Source organism: Etheostoma spectabile, chromosome 18, assembly GCF_008692095.1.
Source record: "Etheostoma spectabile isolate EspeVRDwgs_2016 chromosome 18, UIUC_Espe_1.0, whole genome shotgun sequence".
NCBI classification, from domain to species: Eukaryota; Metazoa; Chordata; class Actinopteri; order Perciformes; family Percidae; genus Etheostoma; species Etheostoma spectabile.
Window position 1 is genome coordinate 9,090,160 of NC_045750.1, and position 15,033 is coordinate 9,105,192.

Consider the following 15,033-nt stretch of genomic DNA (forward strand, 5'->3'; position numbering starts at 1 on the left):
CTGGTTTTAAACTGATGCCGGTTTTGTGGTGACCAATGACAGGGCAGAAGACTGGGGCCTGGGTGGTGAACACCCCCCTTATGCACTTTGCTCATGGGGATGGGTTTCCTCTCTGGACGTCACAAGGGACAAAGCATAACACAAATGTAATGACACTTGGCCAGTGAGTGGACATGAAAGACATACTTAATGACTGCTCCTTTCCAGAAATTTTTCACTGTCAAGTTTGTTTGCTGACTTATTGACTTAACTTACATTTTGGGATTGGTGCTTTTTCATTAGAAGACAAAAAAGTTTTATATCTGCTGTGAAAAAAAGTCTTTTATATAGAGATATTTGCCATTTATAACTATGTTGCTCAAGAAAATATACAGCAGCTGTCATATAATTACAGTTTTTTAGATTCCTCTTTTATCTGCTCCATTAAACACTGTTCCTCTTTCTTAGTGCAAAAGACTTCAGACACTGTTCCCTTGATATTAAACCCTTTTGCAGTTTTTTTATGCACTGGCTGATTCAGATACAGTCCCTGACAAAAGTATTGTCGCTTGTGTACAAATTGACCTGAAGTGCCGCTGAAATATATTTCTAATCAAGATTTATTTACAAGAAATGGCTCATCTTAATCCCAACAGCTTTTGTAATAATGTTTCAGTGCAAAAAAAAACTGTCAAAAAGTATTCTAATATTCATAGCTTGGTAAAGCCCATTGAGTCAATTTTTGCAAAGACATAAGTGTTGTCGCCTTGTCATATGAGCTTCACCTGTGACTAATAATGGATCAATTAGGTCTCAGGTGTGTATAAAAACAACCCCAGTACACTAGACCTTCACATCAACTGCAACTAGACATCTGCAAACATGCCTAAGATTCACCCTGAGACTAAAGTTTTGATTATCAAGAGGCTGAAGACCAGATCCACTGCTGATGTGGCAGACACCTTCAATGTGTCTCAGCGTCAAGTACAGAGGATTAAAAAAACATTTGAAGACACTGGAGACGTTTTTGACAAGCCCAGGTCAGGCAGACCCCGCAAGACAACTGCTCGAGAGGACCGTTTGTTGGCTCAAAAATCCAAGGCCAGCCCATTTTCTACTGCAGCAGAGCCCCACGAGACCTGGTCCCCTGAAGTCCCTGTGTCAACCAGAACGGTTTGTCGGATTCTGTCTTGAAATGGCCTAAATCAAAAATCATGGTCTGGGGTTACATCCAGTATGGGGTGTGCGAGAGATCTGCAGGGTGGAAGGCAACATCAATAGTCTCAAATACCAAGAAATCTTAGCTACCTCTTATATTCCCAACCATAAAAGAGGCCAAATTCTCCAGCAGGATGGTGCTCCATCACATACTTCCATCTCCACTTCCTCCAAGTTCCTCAAGGCGAAGAAGATCAAGATGCTCCAGGATTGGCCGGCCCAGTCACCAGACATGAACATCATTGAGCATAGGTGGGGTAGGATGAAAGAGGAAGCATGGAAGACCAAACCAAAGAATATTGATGAACTCTGGGAGGCAGCAAGACTGCTTTCCTAGCTATTCCTGATGACTTCATCAATACATTGTATGAATCCTTGCCAAACGGCATGGATGCAGTCCTTCAAGCTCATGGAAGTCATACAAGATATTAAATTTGAATCTCACAGCACCGCTATTTAATTTTCTGACATATTTTAGCATTTGTAGTAAATTTGTTCAATTTCTGTATAGGCGACAAAACTTTTGTCTTGCCAAAATTTGACCTTTCTGCCTTGTTTAAATAATAAATCTTTTTTTAGTGAAACTAATTTATTTTAAGTGCATTGAACATCATTTGGGAGGGTTTTAGCTTTTCATATGAGCTATTTCTTACACCAATTGATTAATTAAAAGTCAGGTTAATAGCAGGTGTTTCTACAAAATAGATAAGCGACAAGACTTTTGTCAGGGACTGTACATAACTTAGGTAAAAGTAACAATACAACACTGTAAATAATTCTAAATTACAACTAAAGGTGTTGCATTTGAAGTATTTTATATAGGTAAAAGTACAGCAATAGCAGCAAAATGTACTTAAAGTATCAAAAGTATTTTGTTGTGGTGAACCCTTTATGAATAACCCATTAATGTGTTATGGTGGCCCTGAGAGGCCAATGCACTGCCACTGAAGAAAACGCATGCAAATAGCTCACAACACAACAGAAGTGTTTCCAGGGGACACTTTTAAGTGATGCACACATCTGGCTTGCTTGCTGCAGTTTGACATAACTCTTCATTTCATTGATTTTTTTGGATTCTGATATTAACTATTGGAGATATCTCTGTTAAACTAGCAAAAGTCTTTTTCCTACTATAGTTAGCCTTTTGCTATCTAATGTTTTGACGTTTTCAAATATCAAGATTTTTTCTGAATTTGTTTGTGCATTGTCTGCTAATTCAATGTTGATATATACACAATTGCCATGTGCTTTTTGACTGGCTAGTGGGGTGGACTAGATCCCCATTGCACCACGTACATAACGTTAGGTTAAAACCATTGTGTGGTAACGTCACAAGCTCTGTATTTTCTCTGCACAAGAGACGTGATCAACGGGCATAGTTCAAATGACTCTGTACGCAATTGAATAGTCCGTCAACCAATCAGACCAAAAATCCGGGTGACGTACTTTGCAGACAGGCGTATCAATTGGTTGCTGCCGGTCGCTGTCATGGATGTTGCTGCCATAGAGAAGGTGGCTGCACTTCAGTGGCCGCCATGTTGAATGTTAACAAAAAGCTGCTTGCTGTTGTTCGTCGGCCGTCGCTTCTCTATCGTCATCGTGTTAAACCCGCCAATAGTGCGCCAGGTGGATAAGCCAGTTTGTAATTGGTTCCCACAAACGGAAGAAGGATAGATAAACGTATAGATCTCCTGCCTGAGGTGCAGGAAATCAAATTTCCCGCAAATCGGGCTGGGTTTACCCAGTCTACAAAGTAAGTACAAGTGCGACGAAATCAATTTAGCATCTAACCTGCAAACGAGTAGCAAAAGTGCCTGTAAATATATGTAAGAAAAACTAATTTACAGAAAGAACAATATACCAATTGGGTACTAACATTAAGAAGGGAATTACCTGAGATGTATACAAAATAAAGAAAATATATAAATGTAGCCTACAGTAAAAATGAATGCAACTGTGGCATGTTGGTAATAAACTATGATAGATGCAGTATGAACAGAGACCTAAAATAGGATTTTAAGCAGAATGAATAAGGTTATGTTATATACAGCACGTACATAATATGTACAGTATAATAGGAAGACAATGTACAGTTTCTCCAAATAACAACCTTGTCCAAACACACCAGGATAAATATAACTGTCAAAAAACTGTAGTATGTTAAACCTGACATAGTTTTAATATAAAATAGCATTGAATTGAAACAATTCGTTGAAACAGTAATTTTTCAACGTTGAATCCAGGCGTGGCGTGGCTTACTAGCTCTGTTAGTTGTCTCATGTGGCTTCAACAAATGCTGCACATTGTCATTCCACCCATGACCCCTACAGACAGTGTGTGTAACTGTGATCAGGTTACTTGATAGTTCAAGTCCTTTACAATCAACTGTTAACATCCACATGCTTGTGCTTCCTTTCCCACTGGAAACCTTCCAAGAGGACTCCTCTGATTAACCTGTAGATTCTGATCCTGTAAGTGGCTCCCACAGTGAGTGTGGTGACAATCTGAGGTTTCTCGCAAAATTACCTCGGGCTGGAACTCCTTTATTTGGGTCCAAGAGCTTTATGAATGAGCAGAGCAGTTAATCACTGCCAGCAACACATTTCTGTTTGTGTTGGACCTGAGCACAGTGACTGTTTTCCCAGACCCTTTGTGAAATTACTTCCAAATGTTGAGAGATATCACAAACTGCAGCACTGCTAGAACTAATCTACTTGTGCTGAACATGTGCACTACAGAGTTTTTCTCTAGCATTTGGCACACAGTGGAGGCTTTTTAAATGGGCGGAGCCACATGCTTTTTTTTCACAGAGAAGTGAGCTAACCCACAAACTTAAAAAGCATGGGAGGATTTGTGGTTTAACTACCACAGTCATTCATTCATGACGGACATAGATACTCCCTCACATAAGCTTTGTCTTCTTTGAGCTCTTTCTTTAAAAAACAACAACAGATTTCAGTATATACATCACATAAGAATGTGGCTATTTGATTCCTCCCATGTAACTAACTGATTATTTTTGCCTCCAGAGTAGCTCTAACCCTGAGAAATGTTGGTATAATTGTGACACTCCAATCTGAAATTATTTAACCAATTATTATGTCTGTAGTTTTGCGATCAACCTTTCTCCGCACAGCTGTAATCTGTCAGAGTTTTGACACAGAGCATGAGAACTGTTTATATAGTCAAGACTGTTCAATAACAGTAAACGCTCTGAGTCTCATATTTCTTAGCGGGGTATCCCAGAGGTACCAGTGCTGTTAGGTTGTTGCTTTTTTCGACATTTCTTTTCTTACATTGAATGCGCAAATTATTTAGTGTCTTCATTAGACCGAGACACTGATAGTGATAACATGCTATAAGCTCCTGAATATTACTAGTAAACAGGAATTTCTCCAGGAATTTGGGAATTATACTTGTTGTTTTCTTTCTCTCGTAGCCTGGATGCTCTCTGGAGTCCTGTGGAGTTTGGAGGTGGTACATAGCCTTATTAATAGGCTAATAAAACTATTGTGACTGACTAGCGTTAGCATATTCCTGGCTTTCTAGCACGTAAGTGGTTGGTTAGCTTGCTAGTTGTTCAGGAACCAGCCATGCAAGTTGTCTGAATAAAAACCTGCTTTGTTTGACTTTTTATTTGCGTCTTTTTGTTAATGCTGTGAACACAGGAAAGTGGTTGTAATTTAAGCAGTTTTAAGGTGGGAGTTTATAACTGAGCCTGGAATGTTGTATTCTAATTCTTCAATTCCTTATATTAAAGAATTTGGCAATATCATCAAACAATCCCTATTATCGCTTCTGGAAATAAATGTGTTGGCTTGTTTAGGTTCACACAATCTGAGCAAGTTTGAACATCAAAGAAACAAAACAGAGAAAAAACAGCCCAGTTACTTTTTGTATCAGCTCAAATTAGTTTTAATCTACAGCGGCCTTCTTGTGAACCTCTAGGAACATTCCAGGAAAACCATTACGCAATTTATCTCTGCTCCCTCATAACCTCAACAGCTAAGCGCAGATTTGGGGAAAAATAAACAAGCCATCAGCCTTAATATGCTCCATACTTTGTCAATGGATGACTGTAGGATCAAAGAGTGATGGATGGATGATGAAAACCTACTTTAATTCTCTTTATTTTTAGTGTCATGAATTTCCTGGACAAGCATTAGTCTGCCAAATGTAAAGGTCAGACTGAGGCATATATAGTGCTAATATTTGCTTTTTAATGAAACATCCAGAAAAACCTTTACTTTTATCTAAGCTGTAATAGCAGATACTGTAAATTTACTTGACATTCATGATGGATAAGATAGATAAGATAGAAATTTTGAATGCAACTCATTTAAATTTACCAAATAACATTTTTCTCAGTACATTCACCCAGTGTTTTGCCTCTTGTCTCATGAAGGGGACACCACCTATAGCTAATATTTTTGTATATGCTTATTCCTCTGTGAGGCTGTGTTTGTTCAGCTCTTTCTCACGCAAAGGTCAACTCCATGTGCATCGTTATTGGGTGCCCCAACCCAAGTATTCACTTCTTATCACTTGTAATAATGACCAGTATGTCCTCACGAGGAGTCCTCCTACACTACATGATACATGCCTCTGCATTTCTGTACAGCTATGAACATGCTTCTTATGCGATTCTTAGGGGATCAACTCCACATTCCTCAGTTTGCAGGATTCTTCTATAGAGCGATACAGCATGTAGTATGTGGCTGATTGGAAACAGACGCCAGTTGGTGTGACGGACAAAACCCAGGTCTATTCTTCTTGTTTATCAAAACTAAGCAATCAGTCTTGGGTGGATAACATCACACATACCTTTCTACATACAGTAAATGTGTGTGAACCCTAGAGAGATTTTCATGTGCAATATCGTCAGTAATCCCGACTGATATATGATGCCTGGTAAATAAATGCAGCATAGTTCTATGAGTGAATATTGACCTCACCTCAAAGTGAGGTTGTGGAGATACTTTGAAGTCTTCTTTGAAGCTTGTGGATCCACTGGGAATTTTTGTTGTATGGTTTCTGTTGCAGACCAGCACTGCAGGTTTGTCCTGCCTGTGGAGCTCAGAATGCCAGAAGCTGGAATGTAAATACACTGCATGTTTGAATAAGATACCATGTATCTGTAAATGTAACCAGTGTCTATGGAGCAGGAGCTGTACGTTTGCAAGAAAATTCGTGAGAGAACAACTAAATGTCCACTGAAGATCAACAATTTATTTTCAAAAGTTTTGATAAGAGCACTTTGCTGATAAAACTCCCTGGATCGTATTGCCAGGGCTTAGGGTTAACTGCAATGTGAATCTACTCATAGGTTGTGAAAATGCACCAATGTGTGATACACCATTATATGATCAACAAATCAATCCTCAAACTGCTTTCAAAGAACCAAATTAGCTGGATGTTTTGGACAGAGTGAAGTGCTGTATGCATGTCACCACATAGGTCAGGGCCAGCTTGGATCATAGAGCTGATAAAGGTTCAGTGTTTTGTTCAAGGACATGTTGACAGGTGTATGGTAGTTATGAAACAGCAGCTGTCCCACTGTTGGTGAGTCCCAGTCTCTGTAGTGGCCGATGGATATATACAGCCACTCTAGTCTCAGTTATTTCACCTGAAAAAAGAAGCTGCTTGATCTGTGGTAGTAGTTGTACTATATGTTACCCTGTAGAAAACATTTTCAGATCCATCCACATTTACAGTGCCGTTTGAATTAATTCCTGGTGGGCATGAATCTGGGATAATTTCCACAATGCCTCAGTGTGCCGTAGAGAAGGCATTTCATGGGTGTCCCTCTATTAAATTGAATTCTGGTTTGCAGGTGTTAAGAAATCTGTTTCTGAACCAAAGGGACAAATGTTGCATTCTTCTTGCCAAAATGTCACTACAAGTAGGCTACGACAAGATTTATTTTACCACTGTAGATGTTTGCTGTGAGATTCGTGGCCTTCTCGGCCCCTGATGCATTATGGGGGTGTGAACTGGAACGGAAAGGATGATAGTCCGTAGACACTCCTCTCACCACAGTCCCCCCTGAACGTACCCCACCCTTTGTTTCCTGTGGCTGGGGCTGAGGGGAACAGTTGCACACCCTGATAAGCCCGCTCGGAGGGAAGCCTATGCAGGCGGATAATCAGCATGTTAGATGCTAGCAATCAAGAACAATCACAAGCTCTCATCATGTTTATGTTGCGGTGGCTCTTTTATGCTATTTACGTAGAGGGGCAATTGTATAGCATCCAGTGGTGTTTCATGTCCCACGGTTAAGAAGACACACATCTATTTTAATTAGTCAATATCAGGTGAGATGGAGAGAAATTAGATGCCAAATAGACAGAGTTGAATAAATTGTCAAGGTTTTGATAAGACAAATACCTTTGTCACTCAAACGTAGCATCTTTATAACATGCACATTCCCTTTTACACCTGCACCTACGTACAGTATGTACTAAAAAAAAAGCTTTGCACACAACTGCAGATGCTGATAGGCAGCACTGTTTGAAGAAGGCCAAGAGCACTAAATGGTTAACAGGTGTATGGAGGATTTAGTGCCATGCCTATCAAGTTACAGTGGGATATGCAACAAGCATCCGTCAATGCAGAGTGCAGACAGAGGAGCGTGAGTACAGTATGAACGCTGTGGGACCAAAACCACATGTGCAAAATGTGAGACGGAGAAATTGCAGTTATATGTTTTTCCGCGACAGCAGGAAGATGTACAGTCACTGACCCTCTGAAACCTGTTCGTGCTTTTTAAAGAGGTGCGGTTGGAACTGGATGGTGTCTAGTTTAAATCCTGGAAGGTTGACATATTTTAAGAAGTCCAACCTTCTGCCGTATGGCATCACATTGTGAACATTAATGAAAGATTGCAAGATTCACTGTATGGTAGTTAGAATTACGTAATGCCTCAATGAAGACCTATTATTTTTACAGATCCAGTACTATATGGCCTGTTTTCAGGGGGAATGGGTTAGTTTGGTTACTTTGTAGTGTCATGGGTCTTCTATTTGCTCGCGAATCAAGATAAATCTTTGCTTTACTTTCTTGTTTCCTCAATTACAAAGATAACACAAGTTATGGTCCCAGGCCACCGCAAGTATGAAATTTATGATAACACTGTATTAAATGTTATATTCTGACATGTCTTCTATTAGAGAGAGGAATGCATTAAAAAAGCAAAGCCATATAAATGTTTCAATCAACATTTGTTGAAGGACACATAATTGAGCCTCTGTTGTTGTTTTTTGCTTTTGATTTCTCACAGTCTTTATCCTTACACTTTGAAATCCACCCAGACTGAAAGGAATTGTCATTATTGTTGAATGAAAAGTCTTTGGTTGGCAACCAGCTTCCTCAGTAGTAAATCCTGTGTCATGTGGAAATCAGAGCTTTCCTGCAGTGATGTTGTAATTGCTTTATCTAGCGCAGGCTTCTTTAAATGACGCCTAATTGAGGTTCTTGACCACACCCTTTCCTCATGTGGCTCCATGCGGCAATCAACCTGCCATGTTATCACCACATCTAAATAAAAACTAAAATGATTGTACCACAACCCAGGACTTCCCATATAAATAGGAAAACGAAGGAGGGGTAAAAAAGCAACCGAAAAAAACATCCTGACTTAAACAACATGGAGAGTGGGCTCTCAGTGCACAGGATGTAGAGAGATAGGTGGTTTGAGGCATTTCGGTGAAATAGAAAAGGGAATGAAAAAGAGAAAATGACTTGTCACGCAAACGACAAAGGAGACCACACAGCTGGGAGGAGCTTTGTATATGTTATATAACTAATAACCACAGTATTTAAAACATTTACACACTGAAAAAATGGTTGGCATCCAGTAGAAACACAGAGCAGTCATGCAAGTTTCAGCTGTGTAACAAAATCCCTCTTGTAAATATTGATTTAAAGCAAATAACTATTTATATCAAAGAATTTCCAGGAGCCACATGGACATATATTGAATATGCCTTTAGTATAATCATCTGGTTGTGTAAATGTTTCCTCACGTTAGTTATTATAGGAGGAATGTTAATTACATAAAGGCTATAGATGTACAGTATAGGGTCCATTTACTATACATGGGAGACCATATGTTTGTTCTCTCCTCTTAAAGCTTTTCTCATGACAGTTTAACATCTCAAGCCAAATCAGTGATAGAAACACCATCAAGTTGGAAGGACTTCAAATGTAACAAGCCATGTTTATGTTATACGAACAGCTGTGATAATATTTGCAATTTTCTTAGAACGAATGCGTTTGTCTATGTGTGTGTGCATGTGAAGCAGAGTTAATAATTCCACTTGCCGCTACACATGCAATGTTAGTTTAAGTTCACTGTTCAAGAACATTAAATCTATATTACACTAACATTTTATGTGTATACTATGTATATAAGATGTTTTTATAGATTTTTGTTTTTTATTTCATTTTATTGTTGACTGGATCTGACACTTTTCTATGTGGCCTTTATTTCTACATTTTCCATTTTTTGCACCATGTTTTGTAATGCTTATTCTTGTGAAGCTAAATTAACTTTGAGATCTACTTGCTATGTAACAAAAGTATATAGTAATAACTTAGTTTTGCAGGATGTAATGGCTGGGTTTATTATGAGTACAGACAGAATTTGAGGCAAATTCTACATACAAGAACATTAGAAACACATTACTAGATGCATATTTCCGACTACTTGAGTTGAAAAGAAAATATGCGTTAACACCGGAGCTTTATGAATCTGCTAAATAAAATTTCAGAGACAAAAGGAAAAAGTAAGTAAGTTACTAGTAAGTAAACAAAGAAAGCTAGTCAGTGAACCTTGAATCTAATAATCATAACCACCAGTTTTCCCTATTGTTTATTGTAGAAAGAAATCATTTCAAAAACATTGTCAATGAAGGTAATCTGAGATTTGCAATATTATCCAGGATGGACATTTTTGTCTGGGGATAAGGTTGAAATATTTAAATCAAAACTGTCTGCAGGGCTATAAACTGCAAGGGGCAATTTAAATGAGGTTTTGTTTCTTCATTTTTAGTAATTTGGGTGAAACAACACTTTTTAATTACATACATCTATCTAGAGAGAACAATGAGAATACTTTGCATGTCTGCAGTAGAATACGTCTAACAGCTGTAGTTGGTCAGAACACCCACAAATTAGAAGATTATTATACTTCATTTACAGTAAAATTAAGTGTCATTATAATCTTCTAAGTTGTTTACCAAGCTCAGTGCTCCCTGTTATTTATGAATGTAAAGCATTCATAGACGTTCGATTGTGCAACCACAAACGTAATTTCTCTCCAGCTCAGTCAGTTATGTTCCCTATGAAAGTTTGACCTGTCACAGTGAAAATACAAATGGTCTCCCTCAACCAGATGCAGATCTACTTTTGTAGAATATAATAATTAAAAAAACATCTGAGAAATCCATAGCAATAAATGCATTTTCTCATTTGGATATGTTGGCAACTGTAAATACAGTTGAGATAAATGTATGAATAAAAAAAATCGTTTTCACTTTTATTGCACCACACAAGCTGGTGGAGATGAGTTTTTACTAATATGTACACTATTACCTGCCAGGTTGAACTGTTTCATACAGTCAGTTAACTGAATAAGCTAACTGACAGAACTTAAGCATGCCACCACCCCTTTTAGAATGAGGAATTAAAGAGGTAAATATTGTTGACTAATATTTTACCTATGCTGTTTCTACACAGATTTCTACATGTATACAAATTTAAACAACATTTCTTTTATACACATTTACAAAATATTGGTTGTTAGGTTTAATATAATAATAGTTTGGCTTACTAAAAAATGTATTTCATTCCTAGTATAGGCTCAGCTAGCTTGGAACCTCGACCAAGGTGGTACTAAAACAAAGTACCAGGCGCTATCCACAACTTTTGCAAATGGATAACCAAAAAAGAGTGAAACAAGTTGAGGACAGGTAGAACTGCGAGGTCTCTATTGAAAACGGGGCATTTATGAATCAACAAACGCTGATGCAACCCAGTCCTGAACTTTGCCCTTTCAAACTTCTTCTCCCATGTCACATAACTCCTGTAGCATGAGTGCATTGGCTGCCACTTAAATAATGAACCGAGAGCTATTGACCCTTGCATGACCAAGCCATTCCTGAGTGAAGCTTATGAATGTTGTCGATGCATCTGTCTGACACGGCTAATGGCAAACAGATTTAACAGGATGAGAAAAAGGAATGTTCTCCCCATCTTCAGTAAAAATGTCAAGCCCGGCAAACGTCTGTGTCAGATTACTGTGGCAGCAGCAATAAGCAGATGTAAAGACCCGTGGGGCGTATTTATAATTCAGGAGTGGGAAAAAATAGCCAGAAGACTGCAGAGAACAGAGCTCTGGAGAAAATAACATGCTCACATGCAATATACGTGGGGGCGTATATACAGTTATTGCATTTTTCCCAGACATCAATTCTCAAATATTTCCATACAGAAATAATAAATGGAAGAGTTAATAAGGAAGTTTGCGTGAGACACAGGAGCCAGTCTTTGAAAAAACAAAAGGTGTCTCTGAGAATTAGAAAGCATTGAGTTTCTGAATATGAAAATTCAGAAATTTGTTCTAAGCGCGGCACGAGATGTGGTTGCCTTGAAGTTGAAGAATGCCATCCTGTACGGGTGTGACATTATATCATGGCACAATATATTGTTGAAGTCTGCATTGTCTGTTGGCATGGCAATGATGACATTGCCCAAATAACCTTATTAATCAAACTAAATATCAAATTAAAAAAGGGAGCAGTTGAACAAACAATAAAAGAGGAAATATTGCTTTAATGTTTACGTAATTATATACATTTAAAATGGGTTCTTATTAATGGCCTTAAAGAATTATTACTAGTTAGAATTGTCGTGAATGAATAAAGCCATTAGTTTTAACTTATAAACAGTTTATAAAGGTAGCCTATTAGAAAGTGTCCTTTGTAAAGAAAAAAAACACCATTTTATAAATTTTTGTTTTCCTTCCAACTTAATCAAAAATATCATGTGTGTATCAATACATGAGTCCTGAATTGTGCATCAACCCTACTGTAACAAACCCTTGATTGTATCATTACACCTCTGTTGTCCCAAACAAAAATAGATTAGATGCTACTTCACAACTGCAAACTATTACTTGAGTTCTTAAGTCAATTGATTTTTACTGTTTTCACAGTTGTAGTTGTGTGTGGATGAATCTTTTGCACTACATTGTGTTTGGGATACAACTACACCCACTTTAACCATTTCCTCCACTGCTGCCTTGGGACCCCTCTCCAAATGTTTGTGTAACGTGCATTTGCTGGAGGGTTATTGAGTGAGAATAGCTATCAAATGGGCAGCGGCTTGGAGAAAGAACAACACCCGTCTCCTGATGGCTGACGTGAAGCAGGCCTGTTTTATTTAGCTGGGTGTGCTGGGAGAGCTCATTCTTTGGCCACTGGTTGAACTCTCAGCCATCACGGTAGCTAATGAAACAATAACCACACTAAGCAGTCCCTCCAGGATTTTGCGGCCGTATTTGGAGATTGTTGTAATTTAAAAATTACCTGATTTTGCAAGATCTTTTGTAAAGAATTGCACTAAAAGTTGTAATGTCTTTTTGTATTTTTGTTGCAATGAAGTTGCAAGAGACAGTGAAAGTTGCAAAGTTTTTCTTAAAAAATAAAAAGGAATCTTGTTTTGGGGAGAATAAAATTACTCTAGGCTGAGTTTTCCCTATACCTTACCAAAAAGGCTCAGGATGCTGCAAATTGGCTGGTGGAGAAAAAGAAAAAGAATTCATTGAATGAATCAAATTTGAACATGTCTGTCACTGGCTCGTTGATCTTTACATTGTTAGTTAGTGTCCTATCCTGGCCTGGGACACATTCTTACAGTTTGATAAAGTACTTATTGGACTTTAACTTGTCAATACGCTTACAATAACCAGCGTAGCTGTCTTCAATTTATGTCAATCTGTATGGCTCATCTCCAGTTTTTCCTGCATCCACCGTGTGTGTTTGTGTGTGTGCGCGTCAGTTGTGAGGGGAACTCAACAGCCCCGCCCGCTGCAGGGTGCCGACTCAAAACTTTTCAGAGGGAAAAGTGGTTACAGCGGACTTCGATGTTAAAATGTGTAGAGGTTGGCAGTTGGTGGCAAGTGGAGTGTCTGTCATAGTGTGATTGGTTATGTCAGTCCCCTGCTCCATTGATTCGTAATTTCCCACAAAGGTGATCGCAGTTATGTTTCAGTTAAATGTTTCATCTCCAATCCTGTCTGTGTTTGTCAGAAGTGGTGCTGTCCTGAGTTGAAAGATACTTTACGGCTTTATTGAGTTGGCCGCTGTCCATTTCCTAAGGATCTGAAATGCAAAACTGTTTTGACTACTTTTTTTGTTGTTTTTTTTGTTTATAGGGCGTGCGCCGTGAGCACCCATGAATGAAAACATAAATCGACGCCTATGCTAGGAAGCACAGGGCACACAAAAGCCCCATATTGTGCACGCAGTCCATATGTTATTAGCTTCTCAGGACAATATAGGGAAGTATGTGGTTACTATAGAACCAGCTACCACATACAGATTAGGAATAAAGTGTTTGCCATGGCTGCAATCCTCCTTCCTTCATGCCTTTATCATGGAAAGTGATCTGTCAATGCTTTAGTGTGTGGCAGAGTAGATCTGTTTTCGGTGGGCTTTAGTTTGACGGTGGGGCTGCAATGTTCCTGTATTTGTGATGAAAGCTTAAGAGGCAAGCTGACGAACCTGTTAGCAAGTTTTGCTGTGCTGCATCTTAAAGCACTCAATGAAAGGAAGGAAGCTGCTCTCCTTTCATTAGAAGGAGATCTGAATGTTTGTGTAGCCTCAGTGGGCAGGAGCCCACTTCTCACAGGTGACACTTCAAAACAGTGCAGAGCATGAGACCTATAGCCTTGATTCAGGACCGTTGTTTCAGTCACGCAGGCATTAGGATGGGAGTTGACAAAACAAACTTACCTGATAATAGTAGGGAATCTTTTTAGCGACTTATAAGCACAAATATCAATTTTAGGTGAGTGTAAAGTAACTAAAAACTAAACCAATACCGTCAACACAAACCATGTAAAATCAAAGATGGCTGACTGTGTGCTGTGCTGGCATGGGTTGCTGGAATATACACTTTAATCCAACCCTATACCCAGTCAAGGACATCTGCATTGGACAACTCTTTTTTTTTTATAGAGCGCAGAAGTCATGCCCTTCTACTTTCGGTCCATAGGACCTATCTTTCAAAAAAATATGAACGGGAGTCATTAAGAGATAATACATTTTTTTTGGTCTGCTTCAAATTGTGCCATGCATTTCACAAATGATGTGTATAAATTTAATAGATAATTTTACATGTCAAGTGATAAACAATTTGACTTAAAGAAATTGAACATTAGGTGTTGTGTGAGATCGCTTAGTGAACTACATCTCTCGTCTTGAACAACATATGTCACCAGAGAGATATCGCTGTCTGATGTCGGGCTTTACCGTCTTCTTCCAAGACAAAGGCAGAAGTATCAAAAGAGGGGAAAACCGTTATAAATCGTGTCATGTCGAGAGCTGCAGCTGTTGAAGGGAGTGGAGCGAAAATGTGGTGAATGACGTCAGGTAAGCAACTTGGACTTGTAGTCCGTCTAATTACGTATTTTCCCATAGCATTTTACTTCACTATCTTGCTATAAATTGTGACATTCTTGACATGGAAAATCATTTTATATTTTGAAAAACATCATATGTGAATTCCAAGGCACAAGTCGATCGGAACCAGAAAATAGTTTGTCTTTTGCCA